At 47.4% G+C, this 16,456-nt stretch overlaps 1 pseudogene; it reads left to right on the top strand.

Annotated features, from left to right (window-relative positions):
- The first annotated feature begins 9,550 nt into the window (after window positions 1-9,550).
- LOC123076174 (uncharacterized) lies at window positions 9,551-12,949 on the top strand (annotated as a pseudogene).
- The last annotated feature ends 3,507 nt before the right edge of the window (window positions 12,950-16,456 follow it).

Raw genomic sequence — 16,456 nt, 5'->3', positions numbered from 1 at the left:
CATTGCCATTTGTCAACCTTGTAACACTACGATTTGTCAAAATATGCAGCTAAAAATCACTAGCACTATCTAATTTTTGCAACTAAAATTCAGTAATTAAGCATAGATTTCATTCATAGATTAAGTAGTCGTTCTTTATACAAACAGTTCAACTCAACAGCTGAACCGATCAAACTTTTCCCCAATTGTTGCCAACCACGTACTAAAATAGCTGGTTCAACTATATATACTAACTAATTTTAAGTACGTTGTATAGTTCCACCACATCTATAGTCAGATGAACTGAACAAAATAGCCCCTAAATACTACTACTACGGAGGGGCTTTGTACTACTTCCGGCAGCCTCTCCTCTGCCGAGCGCGCTCAGTAGGAGGCAGAGGAGGAGGAGCCTACCGACGAGCTGGACAACTGCAATACGGTGCATGCAGCAGCTGCACCTTCAGCGACGCTCACCTCGAACGCCCTCTGCTGCTCCAGATGACCCCTCTGGAAGCGGTGGTTCTCCTCGTAGATCTCCTGATTCCTCGCCTCTGAGGCGGTGTGTGCCGCGGCCACGGCGGCGGTAAGGCTCTTTGCGTGCTCGACGAGGCACTCCTCCTCCCGCAGGAACTCGGTGTAGCGCTCAAGGTCGCTTACGCACATGCGGGCCTGCACCTCCGCCTCCTGCCTTCGGGCGGCGGTGGCGGAGCCGGTGTTGACCCCGGCGGTCGACGGTGGGCTGGCGACCACGGGGGCCGACGATGGGGTGGCGGCCACGACCACCACCTCCCGCCTTCGGGCCGCTGTGGCGGAGTGGGTGATGGCTGCGGTGGCCGGTAGTGGGTGGCGGCCACGACGGCCACCTCCCGCCTTCGGGCCGCAGCGGTGGAGCGGGCGATGACCCTGGCTTTCGACGGTGGTGTGGCGGCAACGGCGGCCGGCAACAGCTGTCGATGGGCAGCGTGGTGGAGCGTGTGGTTGGTGTTCCGTGCACACCCAACAGGGATGCCACGCACACTACACTATGTCGGGGACAGCGCCGCCACCACGGTGTAGCCTCCCAGCTAGAGCTGTCCTTTGATCACGGCGTAGTGGCTGAGGGACGACGACGACGGTGCCATTAGCGATTGTGGGAGAAGCAGACGAGATAAGCTGCAGGGAGGGAGGGGAAAATGCGACGCAGGACTCTCCGGCCGTGAGGGTTTATATAGCAGGCCAGTAAGCATTGGGATTTTGGGGGATTTCACTGAGTCGGGCAGGAAGCTTGCGCGGGAACCTGCGAGGTTGCGCGGTAACGGGCTCACCAACGATTCATTGGCGCCACTTCGAGCCAGTGTTTGGCCAAAAGGACGCCTCCGCCCGCTGTGCAAGCTTGTGTTGTAAGCCGTCTGCGGCAGCGAGGTGACAAGACGTGCGAGAGGAGGACGAAAGGCCACGTACACATACGGTTAAGTAAAAAACGTTTGCAATTTAATTACCTACTATACCCACGTCCTGGTTTATAAGTAGGATAAACTAATAAAATGTGAATGCATGTCGCCAAAGATTATATAGTTGGATTCGTATTTGAACATAGTTTCCAATTATATAGTTTTTATAGCATGCATTAACATTTTCTTGGTTAAATTTAAGGGCAAAGTATGGCACAGAATATAAAGGGGACTATAGACCAAGACGGAGGTAGTAGCACACAGCTGCCCTCTACGCAGCGACGCAACTGTCGGTCAGCTTGTAGGCAACCATTTCCTGCGTGTTCAACTGCTCTATGTGTGTGGTTGCTTGCGGTTGAGGCAGCCGCTGCGCGCTCTGCTCGCGTCCCGCCGCGCGCGCTCTGCTCTCGCGTCCCTCCGGGTGCTCTACCCTCGTCCCTCCACGCGCGTTGCCAGTTTTTGGGGCTGGCGCATGATCACGCACGTTCGTGTGCATGCGGTTGCGCCGGGCGCGGCACGACGATGCAGTTACCCACTGCAAAAAACTGCTATGCGGACGCGCCGAGAATCCAGGCCACCCGGCCCCCATTTATTCCTGCGGCCATTTACCTTCATCTCTCATGTCACACAACACAGTAAGCACACCCACGATGACACATACAGAGAGGACATCCAGCGGTTCCAATGGCGCTCCCGGTGGCTCCAATGGCGCTCCTAGCGGCCGACGACGACAACGGCGGGCAGTTCACCACGCATCACATAGAGGACACCCACATGAGGGGGAAGGCCCTCTCGGTGGTGTACACGAACGATCCGGTCTCGGTGGAGGCTCCATCCAAACTATGGAGCAGTTCCTTGCCGGGGACAAGTACCAAGTGGTCGGCTTCGACCTCGAGTACACCATCGGTCATGCCGGGCACGATCAGAAGGTTGTCGTCGCCCAGTTGTGCGTGCGACATGACGTCCTCGTCTACCACTACCACCTGGCCACAAGGCCTTGCGAGCATTTCTCCAGCTTTATGAACAGCTCCGACTACAGTTTCGCTACGGTGGACACCACCAACAATCTAAAAGCGCTCGAGGTTTCGGGCTTGAAATGCTGGAATCTTGTCAACATCCAGGACCACTACAAGGCCTGGGGCAGCGACAACAACAAACTAAACTTCCTGGTTGACCTTGCCTCGGCCATCATTGACTCCTACTACATGAAGATGAAGGATGAGAGCAAGAAGGACAAGAACGTCTGGCACAGTGTTTGGCATGAGAGACTGGATGAACAACACGTCAAGTACGTGGCCAAGGACGCGTACACAAGCTACGAGATGTACAGGTGGATCGTTGACATGAGGAAGTGTCTTCTTCCTACCCCAGATGAGGGATCAAGCCACAGAGAAGTGGCGGGAGCGTCACAAGAATTAGATGACTAGATGATCGTTTATCCTACTTTAGAATGCATGCAATTGTTTATTGAGGTGTGTACGAATGATCTGTATAGTCACTTATGTAATTGGATGTTTATTTCAGTTTTATATATATATACATGTTATTCTTCTATATATAGAGCAAATCACACGGCTTATTAGCAGCAATCGTCTGTGTTATTATTTGTCTTCGCGCACATTTCTGATTACGGACCTATTTGCCGCGTATCACACACATCTTGTTCAGTTGAACCGTTTTCATTGTGTTGCCTAATCACACACAGTTCATCCCAGTGAACTGTATGTCGTATATCGCACACACTCTCATCTGGCTGCTCGTTTCTGTTGTTCTGCATCACCGCAAACAGTTCTTCTGGATTAACCGTTTGCCACTCATCGCACACGCAAATCTAATATGAACCGTGTTTGATTACACCGCCATCGCAAACGTTTTGCGTCTTTTTTGACGGTTTTATTACATCACCATTTGTGATTGATGCATCGCACACAGTTTCGTCGAAGGGTCTCTGATTCGACTGTCACGTTTGGACCATCTTGCAGTAGTGATCCGGTTCGGGTCTGTGGCAGTTTTCGGGCAAGGTTGTGGAAAAATACGGGGATGACTTGTGGTAGGGGTGAAAGGGATACCATTACACATACCAAGTACTCAATAGATGAGAATACCAGATAAAGGCTTACACTCGCCACAAGCTACAACATGAATACATCAATACTCCCTCCGTAAAGAAATATAAGAGGGAGTACATCATAACATAGCAATCATCATACAAAAGAGCAGGATCCGACTACAGATGAAATCAAACAAAATAAGAATGACATCCACCCCGCTAAACCCAAGTTGCCAACCGGGAACCCATCCTATGATCGAAGAAGAAGAAGAAGAAGAAGAAGAAGAAGAAGCAGAAGAAGAACTCCAAATAGAACAAGCATTGCTCTCACGTCAAAGCATCACTTTACCTTTACCTACACCTGTTGTTATAGTAATATGTGAGCCACGCGGACTCAGCAATCTCATGACCAAGGGTATCGAAACTTGCAAAGCTTAATTGGTATGGAATGGTTAAGTGGTGAGTTTGCAGCAAGCACTAAGCATTTATATATGGCTAACTTACGAGTACAAGATTAAAAAGATTAGACTGTGTACAAGATTAAGAAGATTAGACTATGCATAATCGATCGTGAACTAGTAATGATCAATAAGTGATCCTGAACACCTACTTACAAGTCATACATAACCCCACCATGTTCGCTTCCTGAACTCCCTCGAAAAGAGACGATCACGGTAACGCACATGGTTGGTGTATTTTATTTGAAGTATAGTGTCAAGTTTGCTACAACCGGATATTATATATTTCCAAGTCGCCACATAACCGCGGGCATGGCTTTCCAAAAAATATAACCCTGCAGGGGTGCTCCGATTGGTCCATCATTAATGACCAGAACCTGCGTTGAAAGACCTCAACCTCGGGATAGCCCGAAGTATCCTCGGAATCCTGGTGCACAAGACATTCGACTAAGGTAAAACAAATCTAGCAAGCCCTCCTGATGTGTCGACACCCCGATAGGAGCCGTCCGTATCTCGATATTAGGCCATGATTGGATGGGACAAGCTACAAGTAAAACTAGACCTCGAGTTTCCCCGTGGTGGCCCCGCAGGCTGCCCGTTTTGGACCAGCACCATCAGCACTGGCCCACCTGTATTATGTTGAATTAGTCTGCGGGTAGCGCTGGTTCCCTATGCGTTAATAAATTATCAGTATTATTATGTTGGAAAATTTTAACACCAAGGTTGGGCCTTGCTGGAAGATTTTTATATTCAAATACGGATTCTCAAGGGGGGCCCATAACACCCCAAACGTGTTAGGAGAGCTCATCAAGGAACATAACACTTGTATTATGGAAATTAGGGCGGTAGGAGTGGAACAAAACACCAGACAAAAGGGAGAGAGGGCACGGCCTCGACACCATGGGCAGGTGGAGCCTTACTCCGGTCGAGGCAGAGGGAAAGCGAGGAGGTGGCTACAGGATTTGGTTCGAGGAGATCCTGAGGGGAAACAAAGGAGATGTGCTACTTGTGAACTGCATTAGGATTTCCTCAAAGAGGAGAGGATGATGCAGTATAGTAGAGATATATATTTCCCTCAGTTAAGAACCAAGGTTATCAATCTAGTCAGAGAACCACATAACACCTCGTTAACAGCACCTACACTCAAAATAACAAATACTTGCACCCAATGCAAACAAGGGGTTGTCAGTCCCTTGGCAGTTAATTGCAAGGATCAAATGTCATAGTGATAGATATATAAACAAAAAAATGAAATAAAAGTAAATAAACTGCAAGGTATTATTAGATTTTAATATATGATGAAAATAGACCTAGGAGCCATAGTTTTCACTAGAGGTTTCTCTCTTGAACATAGCATACGGTGGGTAAACAGATTACTGTTGGGCAATTGATAGAAAAGGAACATATTATGATGATATCCAAGGCAACGATCATGTATATAGACATCACGTCCAAGACAAGTAGACCAACTCCTGCCTGCATCTACTAATATTACTCCACACATCGACCGCTATCCAGCATGCATCTAAAGCATTAAGTTCATAAAGAACGGAGAAACGCCTTAAGCAAGATGACATGATGTAGACAAAGTAAACCCAATTAATATGAATAAACCCCATCTTTTTATCCTTAGTGGCAACGATACAAGTACATGTCATGTCCCTTTCTGACACTGAGATTGAGAAACGCAAGATCGAACCCATCATAAAGCACCCGCCCCATTGCAAGATAAATCAATCTAGTTAGCCAAACCAAACAGATAGATCGGAGAGAAATACAAAGCTATAACCATCATGCATAAAATAGTTTAGAGGAGACTCAAATAATATTTGTGGATAATCTGATCATAAACGCACAATTCATCGGATCCCAACAAACACGCCGCAAAAAAGGATTACATTGAATAGATCTCCAAGAACATCGAGGAGAACATTGTATTGAAGATTAAAGATAGAGAAGAAGTCATCTAGGTAGTAGCTATGGACTCGTTGTTGGAGATATGCCCTAGAGGCAATCATGTATGATGATACTTCCTATGTGTTTATGAATAAAGATAGTCCTTGGACATTATCAATGATGTGTATCAGCAAGTACATGACTTGTTTGTGGGACTATGCATTGTATGATGAACATCCTAAAAGGTCCCTAGTCGAAAGGGTTGTGTGGACGCGCAGCCAACTAGACTAGCATATGACACGGTCGATGGCTTGGTCTCACTAGCCATGGAGCATTGGATGCTAACCAGATAATATGGACTCGGAAGGATCATGTCGGAATCGACGTAGTCAGATCCGAGTTGAGATAAGGTCCGAGTCGGACAGACCCAACTATGAGATGCAGCGACATGTCATCCGTGAGTCTCTAGTACAACATACGTTCTACTCCCTCTGTTCCTTTATATACGGTGTATTTGTTTTTTCAAAAGTCAAACGAGGGCATGTCTGACCGAGTTTCTAGGAAAATATATCAATATGCACAATACAAAATTTATACCATTTGACCCATCATAAAAAGTAGTTTCATATTATATCTATTACGTATTGTAGATGTTGTTACTTTATTCGATAATATTGGTCAAACATTCAAATGGTTGACTTGCATGGAAATCAATACACCTTATATTCTAAAACGGATGGAGTATGTCCTAAGACCTGAGCTGGCGCATGTACTCGGGATGGTGACAGACTTGCTTTGGGCCAACCAAACGCTACTCCGTGACTGGGTAGTTACGAAGGTAGGTTTCGGGCTTGTCCAGACCCATGCTGCGAGACATGGTCGAGCAAGATGGGATTTTCCCCTCCGATCAGGAGAGATATACTCTGGGCCCCTCGTGTGATCCGACCAAGATAAGCAAGGCCATGCAATTAGGATTATGAGATAATCCGGTTTGTGGTCGACATCACTGGAACGAGAAAGAGGTCGGGCTAGCACAAGGATGACAGACCCGCCTTGAGCCCGAAAACATATATCGTGTGGCAAAGGGAACAGAAGTATGATGTACGGGTTCACCTAACCATCTGCTTGGTGTTCGGTATGCCTTGCTAGGGGCCGCTACCAATTGTGCAGTTCGGAGGTGATCCGAATTGCGACCAAGCCGACTTGAACCTAAGGGGTCGCGCGCTTAAGGGAAGGGACCTACGAGGTCGAATCCGAGGACACTGTTCGGATGTGATCCGAGCTGTATTCGAATTGTGGCCGAGTAGACTTATGGGCTTTAGGGTCCGTGCGAGGCCCAAGTGTTGAGCCCGCGACAGACGCCTATATAAAGTGGAGGTGCCACACACTCATGGGGTTGATCGCTTCGGCGCTATCACTAGGGTTTGCATGTGTTGCGAATAGCCACCTCCACTCGACCGTTGACTGTGTGATCGGACCTAGCAGTCCGCCGCACGGTGTTCCTCCTGCACGCGCGGATACCATTAGAGGCGGTGCACTTGCGCCGCTCCGGCAAACCTTTACGTGGGAACCAACGACTAGTTGTTCGAGGGAGATCAAACGAGGAGGAGACGATCCACGTGGACGCGCTGCCCCAACTCTTCTTCCGCTGCACAGCACTGCGCATCTAGTGGTAACGATTTGTGATCCATCTCCCGTAGCATGTTCTTAGTTGTTTTGCGCGTAGGAAAATTTTGATTTGCAGTCGACGCACCCTACCGTAGAACCCAACACTCCTAGCTCTGCGGTAAACTAGTCACACATCATCGGAAGGGCAGCAAGGTTGATGTAGAGGCCCTTCGTGATCGACTCCCCCTCCGGCGGAGTATAGGAAAAGGTCTCCAGATGGGATCTCCGAAGAATAGAAACTTGCGTTGGCGAAAGAAGTATTTGGGCTGGCTCTCTGATGTACGGGTAATATTTGGTAATTTATAGAGCTGTAATTAGGTTAAGAGGTGCCACGAGTGGCCCACAAGCTTAGGGGGCATGTCTGGCAGGCTTGTCGCTGCCTCATGGCACTTTAGGTCTTCTCGCGAAGCTTCTAGGGTCCATTCTGGTCCAGAAAAAATCGTGAAAAAGTTTTGTAGGTTTGGACTCCGTTTGGTACTGATTTTTTGAAAAGCCAAAAACAAGCAAAAAATAGCAACTGGCACTAGGCACTAGGTTAATAGGTTAGTCCCAAAAATGATATATAATTACATAATAAACATCCAAGATTGATACTATAATAGGAACAATAAAAATTTATAGATATGTTGGAGACGTATCAAGGTGGTTGGTTGGGAAAGGACTGGGGGAGGTGGATTGAATGGGTGGAGAAAATGAGGTGGAGTGGCGGCGGTGGGTCTGGTGGGAAGGATGGGATAGCTCCTTGGATTTTAGGGTTAGCGAAGTACGTGGTCTATATATGGGAAATAGGACTAGGTTTGGACCCTCCGATTTAGATCGGTTTCTTGAGATAAATAGGCTAGGGGAGTCCAAATAAGAAGTTGAAGATGTTTGGGGATGTTCGGGGTTGATTCGGACCCACTGGTCACGACCGTCCGGTTCGGGTCTGGGACAGTTTTCGGGCGAGGTTGTGAAGGGGGGTCTTGCTGTGCAGGCCAGTCACGTGCAAGGGTGGTGGTCTCAGAACGGTCAACGAAGACAACGGGGAGAACAGACAACTACAAACAGATGCAAGTTCTAAAAAATTGACGACAATGGAGTGCCGATGCAATGCGGATGATATGATGATGAATGCAACAAACAAATAATTAACACGGCGATAATGGAATATATGGAAGGCATCTCGAGCATCGGTCTCGGGTTGTTACATTATGCCACATCTTAGGAGAGTCAATGAGCTAGACACCAGGCTTGAGTTGGATTTCATTGATTATATGGGCCATTTACTTAGGATAATCTGAACAAATCTCATGGGCTAGGGGTGATGGCTCAGGTTGGCCTCCACTAAGGTTGGCCGCTACATCTCATCATGTGTGGAAGTGATTTTAGGAAACAAAATGTATCCCGTATGGCTGGCGTGATAAACGGAAGCAGTTACTAAAAACATGTGGTCAAGAAGAAAACTGACATGCTAGCTGCATGGCTTTCGTGCCAGATTGGATGACCAATTTGCTTCTAATTGTAGGACTTTTGACTTATTTGATAGGAAGCAAAGATCAGTAGTCAGAGCAATTTACCATAGGGATTCCACTTGCAAGAGCCTATTATGCGCACACAAACACACAAAGAGTTGGAAATTTGTGTGGACCAAAGCCTCTCAGTCAGCTGTAACAAATTTGTCACCCAGATTGCTCTTGCTCTAGTGAGTTGTACCGATGGCTAGCTAGAACCCACTGTGCAATAGTTGGCCTCCTCTAAGACAACTGGCTGCACCTCATGTACACGGACCACAGAGACAGAGTTGGACAGTGATGGGATCCGACGGCCGACCTTCACCTCTCTCGTGAACGATTCACAAAATGTGTGTATTTGGAACGTTATACATTGGACGGTTTTGTGCCATCCGATGAAAGTGGGGCCAGAGATGAACGGCTAAAGCGGCAGCTCCCCCTCTATATTATGCGCATCCTAGATCTCGACATTGACTTGCCTTTTTACATCTGTCATACTCCCCCTCTTTCTCTCGCCCGATCCCTCAAATCCCACCCCCTTCGTAGTTCCTGGCTTGCTTCCAACCTTCGATCGAGCCCATGGCGTCGCCGGTGGACATGCTTTTCAACCAAGAGCCGGCGGTGGCGGCGGCCGTGATGACTGAGGCGGAAGGGAGGGCTGAAAGGTACTTCCCGAGCTCCAGCCATGGTTTTTTGCACTTCCAGCAAGCTGGCACCGCCCCGATCGGAGTTCCTGACATGGGATCGCCCATTTCCGACTTCGGCGTGTCCCCCTTCACCTTCGACATGCCGGAGGGTCCCTTTTCGGTTGCTGGTTATGGCACTGGTGTGGTCCCGGTGGAGATCCCCGCGGTCTGGCAAAAGAAGCATTCCACGGAGAACAGTAAAGCGGTGGTGCCTTCCAAAGGAGCGTGGACGCCGGAAGAGGACGAGTACGTGAAATAGCTAAATCTGTTTTGTTTTTTGAGTAGCTTGATCTCACGACATGCATGTTTTTCTGCTTAATTTCGTTGATTAATGTACTTTCTTGCTTGCAGACTTCTCAAGGGATTGGTGGCTCATTATGGGAATCGGAGATGGGAGGAGATTTCAAAACACCTCCCAGGACGGATTGGGAAGCAGTGCCGTGAGCGCTGGACAAATCACCTGCAGCCCAACCTCAAGGTCTATTTGGTCATTCATGCATAGAGATTTATAATCTTCATTTTAATTAGGGGAAATCTTGCATGGATCTATATATGATTTGGATGTCTAATTTGTTTTAGTTAAGTTTTTACTATGTTCTAACTAAAACAATTTAGACTAAAGGATTAGAAATTCTAGTGGCACATGCCATATGCGCTCTTTGTTTTTGTTATATTATGATTGTAAAAATAAGAATAATTAAGTACCGATCGAGGTTGCGAATCTCCAGCCTCTACTCGTATATTTGGAGAAAAATTAATAGATGGTACGGCCAATTAATGTCCCCCGTCGTTTATAGATGTTAATTATTACTTTCTTCCTTATTTCGATAACATGAGTTTCTGGAGTCTTCGGTAGTGGCAGAGCTAGGGGTGGCTGAGGGGGAGCCATGGCCCCCTCCAAGTTTGAGGAACTTGCATATATATCCTCACTATATATATGGGGATTTAGCTCTGTTTTTGTTGTACAGATAATTAATACATATATAGCATGTGAATTGTTGGAGCACCTTGCCATCTGAAGAGGTTCTGAAAAATCATTCAATTTCTAGTAAATATTTGCCACAATTGCGTACTAGTCAAGTTTTAGTAAGGCCATTTTAGTTTAGCTAAGTTTGAGATGCCTATATATCTATACCTACTAATGAAGGGAGAAGTGCTTCTGCCCGTCTCTCACATGATTTACAGAAAAACCCCTGCCTTTTCTAGTAATAAACCTGCGGTTCATCTTTAAGTCACAAGAAAAACGTATCTTTTTTGCATTTTTACAAAAAAAAAATCCCTCCTTTCTGCTAATTAAATTGCAATCCTACTTTAAATCATCAAAAAACGAGTCATGTTTCTGAATTTGTACAACCCCCCCCCCCCCCCGATATTTGGTTAATCAACCCGCAATCCTTGTAGAATAAATACTTCTAAAAAATAACCATGTCTTTTAAACCCTAACTCTAATTTTAACATATTATATAAGGAATTTGATTTAAAAATGAGTACAATTTGAATATGATGTTATTTTACCCGTTAACTATTTTTAAAATGTTATTTAGGATGCAACTTTAATTAGTAGCACATGATTCATCTTTCTTTCATATCGACGTCAAATTTTCGGATATGGGGATAGGTGGGGGTAAAACCAGACTTTTATCTATGCGGGGCATGGCAAATCCTTTGTATATAGCATGTCACATGATTTGTACATAGCATGGCAATATTTTTTACATAGCATGGCAACTTCATTTTGTTCTATTTTCTCGCAACCTATAGTTGCATAGAATGGCTTTTTCAAACATGTCCATGCTGAAAGTACTATCTAGATGTTCATGGCAAGTTCTCTCTTATATGACTAGCATGCTTATTGCTACATATAATGAATATTCCTTAGAGAAGTTTTCTTATATGAATAGCATGCTTGTTTTTAGAAAACAAAAAAATATCCTTGACCTTTATTGTTTGAGATGACAAATATTTTTTGTGACTATATGTGTTGATATGGTATTCTAGGTTTGTGAAATACTAAAAATACCACGCCATACCATTTTAAGTATTTTATTGACATGGTGTTTTTTGTGACTATATGTATTGACATGGTATTTTATTTTAGTATATCACTATGATAACCCAATTTTTTGGCCATGCCAACTTTAAGTATTTTGTTTAAGGGTTTTTTAGATGGCACTTTAGAGTCCTGGCAATTTTATAAGAATTTTTGTTTTAACATTTTATTTTTTGGAATAGAAATTTTTTATGCATCATACTCGTGCCAAATTGCATCCATTGTTTTTGGTTTTTTCATTGTCAGAAATTCTTCAAAAAAATGTTAGATGGCAAATTTGGGCTAGCCTGTCCAACAGTTCAACAACCTTTTCTGGATGGCAATATTTAATATTTCCAGTTTGATATTCAGGTACACTTGTTTGTTCCAATTATATGGAAGCATTAATTAACTTTGCTTCACATAATCATATTCCAGAATCAAGCCCCGTGGACCGAGGAGGAGGACAGGAAGCTGATCGAGGAGCACAAGACCTTAGGGAACAGTTGGTCAAAGATCGCAAAACGCCTCTTCGGTCGATCGGAGAACTCCATCAAGAATCATTGGTACGGGACAAAGCGGGGCCTAACATCGAAGGGTCGGTTCAGGAAGCGTCGGTTCTCCCTCCTCGAGGAGTATATCCGCAGCACAACCGCGGGTGACAAGAGCGTGGCATCACCATCGCAGTCATCCGCTCCGCCGCCCGGCCTCGGGAGTGGCGGCCAGGTCGTTCCAAGTGCCTCTGCAATGCTGGCCGTCTCCAGCCTACCCGGGATGGGTACGTACCTCCACCCAGGCAATGCGCCTGGATCATCGTCCCAGGGAGCGACCATGAACTTGAGCTCGCTGCTGCCAGAACTCAATACCTACAGCGGTGAGATGCAGCAGCGATACAACTCCTCCCCGTCCTTCCCGCCCAACAACCTGCTGCACTATGGACCACCGCCGGCATCTCAGCAAATGTTTAGCCAGCGCCTACAGGGGCAGGATGCATGCGCGAATGTGAACCTGTCCTCGTTACTCAAGAGTCTCGGTCTTGGTGGCAGCTACTACTGCAGCGAGACGGGCCGCACAAGCGCCGGTGGCATCGATGATCTGGACAACATCAACATCGTCTAGATGGCCTCTGGGGATTTCCTGACGTCCGAGGACGGACCTCACTGGATTCAACTGAGACGGTCCATCCTCCGGATCCAGTACCCTATCCGTTACTTTGTCATTTTTACATTTCTAAACATTTGGTTTGGTTGTTCAATTCGCTGATGTTGTGCACTATTGCCTGAAGAACACACTTCTGTGTTTGTGCGACGTGGCATGTATCCTTTCCAGATTGCCAGTACTTTTTAAAGTAAAATTGATTGAACAATTTGTTGTACTTGTGTTCTTTTTATGGACAATGATTTAGTATGTGGATTTCCATTTCCATCATTACAATCCAGTGCTATTGTATGTTGAGCTAGGATGATGATCAGAAAAATGCACGGAGTACTACAAGAAACATGACATTTGCGTAGTATGCAAAATACTCTATGAATGGCGAAATCAGCAGAGCAAAGGAGTCACTGAGTGTCACACTCGACAAACATTGCTCGACATGCACCCTTTTGACAAGGTGGTATATGTTGAGTGTAAGAGCATCTCCAGCCGCGCCCCCAACAGGCCCCCCAGGCGACTTTTTCGACGCCGGTGTCAAAAAAATGGCCCGGTCGCACCCCCAGGACGACAAAAAGCGCCAGTTCGGCCCTTTTTTCCGCCCGGCGGCCGCAGGCCGAACCCGGCGCGCTTGGGGGCTCCGGCGCAAGGGAAAAGCGCGGCTGGCCCACGCCGTCAGGTGAAAAGTCAAGATTTTCTTCCCCGACTCGCCTCCCACCCCCCGCGCGCTCTCGGCCGCCACTAGGTATATCCCGGCGCCGCCCCGCCGCCCTTCACCGGTAGATAGCCATTCCCCGCCGGAAGAGCAGAGGTTCGCCGCGGCAGCCCCTCCGACACCAGCTGGGCGTTTCCGGCCGCGGAGGGGCAGTTTAGCGGCGGGTGCACGCCCACCGCGTGCAAGGTGTTCGGCGATTTGCCTGCCTCGGCGATGGACTTGGATGACGAGGAAGTGCTCGCCACGCTGCTGGAGGAGGAAGCCGAGGCCGACGTCCAGGAAGAAGAGCATCTCATGGTGCTCGCCGCCCTCGCCCAGCTGCTGGCGAGCAATGAAAAGCTGCGGCGAGGTGGCTCGGCGCCGGGGCGGGTGAAAGCAAAGAACCGGCATCGTCTCGAAGGCTACTGCATGCTCTACTCCGACTACTTCGCCGATGCTCCACTTCACGGCGACAGCACATTTCGGCGCCGTTCTCGGATGAGCAGAAAGCTTTTCCTCAGGATTGTGAATTCCATCCGGGAGTTCGACAACTACTTCAAATGCAAGATGGATTGCACCGGCAAACTTGGATTCACCTCCATCCAGAAATGCACGACAGCGATGAGGATGCTTGCATACGGAGCTCCCGGTGACTCACAGGACGACTATGGGCGCATGGCCGAGTCCACCAGCATAGAGTGTTTCTACAAGTTCTGTCGGGCAGTGGTGGCAGTGTTGGACCGCAATACTTGAGAGCACCCAATGCGGAAGACACTGCTCGGATCCTAGCACAGAATGCAGCAAGAGGATTTCCTGGGATGCTTGGAAGCATTGACTGCATGCATTGGAAATGGAAGAATTGCCCATTTGCTTGGCAGGGGATGTACAAAGGCGCCAAAGGCGGTTGCAGTGTGGTACTTGAGGCGGTGGCCACACAGGACCTCTGGATTTGGCACTCCTTCTTTGGTATGCCAGGAACTCACAATGACATCAACGTGCTGCAGTGCTCTCCTGTCTTTGCCAAGCTTGTTGAAGGTCATTCTCCTCCGGTGAACTTCGAGATCAATGGGCGGCACTACAACAATGGGTACTATCTAGCTTATGGCATCTATCCGAGATGGTCGACATTTATGAAGACCATCAAAAACCATGTGCCTGGAGGCAAGAACGCCTGGTTTGCGAAGATTCAGGAGGCTTGCAAGAAGGATGTCGAGCGGGCATTTGGTGTGCTCCAATCTTGATTTGCTGTTGTCCGGTACCCCGCTCAGACCTAGTCGAAAGATCAAATGTGAGAGATCATGACCTGCTGTGTCATCTTGCACAACATGATCATTGAGAGCGAGCAGGAAGAGCCAGTGTTTGACACTGAACCATACCACAGGCAGGGTCCTCTTGCCCAAGTTGATCACCAGCTACCGGCAACCTGGACTGCCTACCTCAGTATGCGTCAGGAGATCCGAGACCCACAGGTGCATCATCAAATGCAGCAAGATCTGATAGAGCGCCTATGGAGGCTCAAGGGCGACACCGGGCGCGACGTGTGATGAAATATGAGTTTTTATTTGTTGAACTATATAATTTGTATTGAACTATTTGTTGTTGAACTATTTTGTTGAAGTATTTGAATTTTCTGTAATGAAATATGTGATAAAAAATATTTATGTTGATAATTGAACGCCGAGCCACGGCGAACCACGCCGAATATGGGCCTATTCTCGCCCATATGGGCCTTTTTCGCTGAAATGGGGCTTCAAAAGTGGGCCAAAATCGGCGACCGGGGGCGAGCTGGGGGCGACGACTGGGCGCAAAACCGCCTCCAGCACTGAACGAATCGCCGGCTCGCCCCCAGGGAGCGATTTTTATGCGTCCTGGGGGGCCAACGGCTGGAGATGCTCTAAGTGTCGTGGCACTCGACAAAGCCTTTGATGAGTGTCGAGATAGGGTACTCACCATAATAATAAAGTGCCTTGATGGCCATTCAATTGAGAGGGTGAAGCCCCGTGCCACCTCGGTTTGCCGAGTGTCACTTACGGGTGATCGGCAAACACCACTGCACGACAGGGTGCAATGTGGCCTATGTGTTGGCGAGTGTTGGCTGCAGCGTACTCGGCAAACAGCCTATGCCGAGCACCCTCCAGTCAACACTCAAAAAATACCAACCCAACACAGCCGGCCATGTGACCCATCCTGTGCTAGGTCATCGTGTACGGATCAAGAGCAACTGTCTCGAAGTGCAATACAATAAGCAATGTCTCCATTCACACAAGAAGTAGCTTCCCTTGTCATGCAAACACCTGACTAAACCCCCACATCTTCCAGACGGGCAAAGTAAGCATCGCCTCCACATTTGTATCCACTGCATCAGCTCGTCATGGCCGACAACCTAGCCTGCTTGCTTGGGTTCTTTGTGGATCCTGCTCGAAAGAGTGAAGCGAAGGGACTAGATCTCAATAAGCCATCAGCCGAAGCAGTTGTCATGGAGAAATAAACCATCGATGTCCAACCAGGTAAATATCCGTGCGATGTCTTTGAGTATTTATGGGGTCTTGTAATCAATAGAGGTAATTCGATTGTTGCTGGGTTTTTTGTGCTCGTTCTTTCTATTTTAGCTGGAACGTGCATTATCTTTATTACATGCATGGATTTAATGCACTAAACAGATCTATAATGGAAGAAACCAATGTGTACTGCCAAGGGTGTTGGTCGTTGTTGCCCCCTGACTAGAGGTTTGATCACAAGGTTAAGGAGCTAATGGAGCACCTCGAAGCCAAAGTTAGGGACAATGGGGCAAGATTTGACCATCTGATTGATTGTTTCATACCAAACATATCTGTCAAAGAAGGCATATGCTACACCCATCTCGAGAGCCTTTTAGGTTAGGCACAAGTAAAAATTACTTGCTTCCTACAAGCATGATAATTTTC

The sequence above is a fragment of the Triticum aestivum genome, chromosome 3D (assembly GCF_018294505.1).
Source record: "Triticum aestivum cultivar Chinese Spring chromosome 3D, IWGSC CS RefSeq v2.1, whole genome shotgun sequence".
Classification (NCBI taxonomy): domain Eukaryota; kingdom Viridiplantae; phylum Streptophyta; class Magnoliopsida; order Poales; family Poaceae; genus Triticum; species Triticum aestivum.
The sequence above is the reverse complement of the archived record's forward strand: the minus strand, read 5'-3'. Positions and strand labels throughout refer to the sequence as shown.